The sequence below is a fragment of the Pinus tabuliformis genome, chromosome 1_1 (genome assembly GCF_031772625.1).
Source record: "Pinus tabuliformis cultivar Carrire ecotype Pingquan chromosome 1_1, CPIR1, whole genome shotgun sequence".
In the NCBI taxonomy this organism is placed as follows: Eukaryota; Viridiplantae; Streptophyta; class Pinopsida; order Pinales; family Pinaceae; genus Pinus; species Pinus tabuliformis.
In genome coordinates this window covers 502,122,507-502,126,772 of record NC_142297.1, presented here as the reverse complement: position 1 = coordinate 502,126,772, position 4,266 = coordinate 502,122,507, and positions in this window count along the sequence as shown.

Below are 4,266 nucleotides of genomic sequence, written 5' to 3'. Positions count from 1 at the left end.
AACTTGAATTTTTTTGCGACCAATGATTCTAGCCTTCCTGTCATCCCCCAAGAAGACATCACCACCATCATATTTCTCATACTTGCAGAACCACTCTCTATTGGGAGTAAAGTGAAAGGATGCACCTGAGTCACTCAAACATGCCTCATGATCTACATGTGTACTTGAAGAAGAAGCCAAGTACACATCCCTACCTTCATCTGAGGTGGGTTTTTCCTCTATAGAAGGAGCATCATCAGATCCCTTTCCTTTTTCAGGAGCTTTAGATTTACAATCCCTTTTATACTGCCCTTCCTTTCCGTATTTCCACCACACCTCTACAGGTTTTCCTGGAGATTTAGATCTCCCTTTCGAGGACTTATTTTTGTTTCTATTATGGGACCGTCCTTGTACAGACAAGGCCTCACCAATCTGGATCTCCATATTTTTCTGTCTCATCTCCTCTATCAACAAGGATAAGACTATTTCATCAAAATTCAAGGTAGTTGCACTGCTACCTATTGCAACAACCAGACTATCCCACAAATCTGGTAGAGAACACAAAAAACTCATGCACTTATCTTCATCCGAAATTTTAATATCAACATATAATAGCTGGCTTACCAAAGTATTAAATGCGTTCAGATGCTATTCCACCGAATGTCCATCTTTCATCCTCAGGTTATACAACTTTTTCTGTAGGAACAGTTTATCCACTAGAGACTTAGACTGGTACAAAGTCCATAACTTGTCCCACAAAGCCTTCACCGTAGCTTCCCCTGATACATTCAGCGATACTGAATCTGAGACACACAATCATATTATTCTTTTTTCCTTCCGATCCAACTTCTTCCAGTATTAATCGGACATTGTAATTGGTTTAGTACCTGGATCTACTGCGATCCACTGATCTTTACCCACCAACAGATCCTCCATCTTGAGTTTCCACAACTCGAAACTCTAACCATTAAATTTCTCGATCTCTATCTTTCCACTGCTCGCCATCTTCTTTCACCATAAGAATTGATCCTGCATATCTCCCACTAAATAGGGTCTACCACAGGCCCGAGCAAAACCCCTCAGTAGTAAAGGCGTCCCCTTGAAGCCAAAAATGCTCTGATACCAAATGTAGGTTTTAACCCTGTACATAAATTACCAACATACGAATTCTAAAACCAAAAAATAAACAATGGCAAGAGCATAACACATAAAACAAACATACATAGATATTTTCCCCTGGATCCCAAAATCAGGACTACTAGATTGATTTTTCAGTATGTTCCTTTCAATGTTACAATATATATACATACACATGCCAAAGCATCCATAAACCCCAATCCATTAACCCTAGATTAGAACATAACCATAGTTCCCTTGACCGGATCTACAAAATACCATGGACCGAAAATCATCGCGCCCAAAACCATGTGCGAAGACGAACAAGAGCAAGATTACCACAATCTCCACCGCCAGTTCTACCTCAAATTGAAATTTAAGCTTCAACAAGCATGTCACATAAAGGAGAGCCTAAAAATATGTCAAAGAATGAGAAGGCTTTTAGGAAGGCTTTCTTTGACATGACAGAAATGGTCAAAGTCCTCTATGAAGAGAGGAATACCAGACTGTAGAGTAAAAGCTCCAAGCCTCCAAAAGGCGAAGCTTCTCCAGGAGGAGGAGGTAATGGAAAAGGAGGTAAACCTCCACCATCTCAACCATCACCTTCATCATTATCCTTTTCCACAACAAATCTTATACAAGAGGCTAGTGTAGAAATTCCCTCAGAGAAGGAAGATGGCCAAGTCTTCACCTTTTGTCCGCATGATGATGAGGATGAGGTTCTCTCAGTGCCAAAGTCCAAGGAGATGAAAGAAGAAAGACCAAGAGTAGAAGAAGACACCTTAAGAATTAGGAAAGAGATTAAGAGAATCTTTGTCCCTCAGTCAAAATATGAGGAAAATGGTAAGCATTTACATGCAGTTTCTTTACATGAAAATGTTGATTTAAGCTCTTTTGCAGCCTTTGAGAAGCATATCAAAGGCATAGGAGCAAAGATCTTATCCAAGATGGGTTACAAGGGAAGAGGCCTTAGAGTGAACAATGAACGCATTATCCATCCAATTGAGGCAAAGGAGAGACCTCAGTATGAAGGTTTGGGCTATGTTGAAAAGGAAGAATGGTCTTCCAGCGACAACTCTTGGGTACTTGTTCTTTTTGTCATAAGAGAGGACATGAGGAGGCAAATTGTGGGATTTGCATCTAGAATTAGTACCAGCCTGGTTTCTAAAGCAAAAGGAGGACATGAAATGCAAGACTTCTCCAAAGAGAGATGAGCAAGTTGAAGAAGAGACTAAGACAAGTTATTCTCGCCATTCAAGTTCTCCTCCCTAGGCTCATAAGCTAAAGGAAAACCATAAGAGGTATAAGCGTCCTAATTATTCAAAGGCTTTTGATTATTACAAACAACATGATGATTTGAATAACATGTTGTGGAATGTTTTTCATTGCAATTTTTTTCATGCACCTAACCATTGTGTAGCTAAGTGCCACAAAATGAAAGCATTAGTCAAGAAGATGAATATGTCAATTGGAATTGAGACCAAGAAGGGAAATTCTCATCCAATTTTAAAGACATTTGTGCCAAGAAAAGCTCACAAAATCTTTTGCACTCATTGCAACATAAGTGGGCATTGGATTGAAAAGTGTTGGAAGTTGCATCCACATCTTCATCCAAAGAAGGACAAATAGGTAATGGAATCACCTGAGAAGGAGAAGGTAGAGGAATATGCAAGGAATGCCATAACCATTCCAGAAGCATTTCCAAAAGGAAGTGAAGTGCAAAAAGAAAATTCCCTAGCTTGGTTGGGTAATAAATGGTTGGAATGTTTGTCTATTTAAAGACTGAATTTATTTTGTATTTCACTTGTTGCATGTACCCACAATTAGGCATTTTGTAAAAGTGGGGTTTGTGAATAAATCACTTATATGCAACAATGATTTCTTTGGCATTGTTATGCTATTTTGGCTTGATGATGAGTCAATTTGTATGGGAATTTGGGAGTCAAATTTATTCCATATTGTAAGATGAATTTCCATTTGTGGACATTTAGTAAGAATCCTAAATTTTGGGATGAGTAGTTGCAACACATTCAATATTTTACAAATGTGTCAAGCACTCATTTATACAAGTATTTCCATGTGAAGCTTGTTTGGGTTATTTGCTAAAGTCTTTTTGGATTTGATCATTGGTAAAGATTTTACAGAAGATCGCCATTGGATTTCATTTTTGGGAAGGATGTTTCTATTGATGGCCATAGTGACATAGACAAAGCCAAGAAGTCCATTGAGGATTTCTCTCCTAAGTACCTTGAAGAACTACAGTAAGACACCATTCTTGACAATAGAACAAGGACTTCAAAATGAGGGAGTGTGGACTACCTTCGTGTGGGGCTCAAAGGAACCAATCCGAGCAAGGCCAAATGGATTGAAATTGGAAAGGTGAGGGAACTATACCCTCATTTGCTGAAAAACTGAAAGTGATCTTTTGGGGTCCAAAAGCTCCTAGTGGGGAGGAGTGATCTGGAGCTCAAAAATTTTCTCAAACTTAAAAGTTGTCATATTAGTGTGGAACCTGAATGACCGCGTAGTTATCGTCATTCTAAATCTGCCACAACTTGTTTCGATCGAAACGAACAATGTATGCTCCGAGAAACGTGTTTTGTTTGTTTTCCCAAACAGGTGAATTGTCATTAAAAAAAGAAACACTGCACAGTCAAAATTCCGTAATACTGACGTGGTAGGCTGACTGGGATGCTGACATGGCAGGTGGCTATACAGTTGACTAGCTTTCCTCTGGCAAATCAGGTGGTTCCAAGTGGCACCTCTTCATTGGTGTGTTGTGGCAAAATTTCATTGGTTCATTGGTTTTGTGATAGCTAATCAGAGGCTGCCATGTTGTATGGATAGGGTCACCACATGGTAGCCCGAGGGCCACCAAAATTTTGTGGGAGGTCTGAACAAAGGCTCTGAGGATCGAACCCATGACCTCTTGGAAATCAACGCAACTCCTAACCACCGCGCCATCACATTGTTACTTAATATACTATGAATCGCGAATGGTTTTGTTATGAAGTTGTATGCGCATTGGGGGTGGGGGCCAGGGTCTAGCCCCAGCCCTGGTCACCGTGCCTGGGGGTGGGACCATGGGCAGGAGGCTAGCCCTGCACCCCCACTAACCACGACATACCTGCCACGGAGACGACAACCATGTGACCAAAGTATAGACCATGC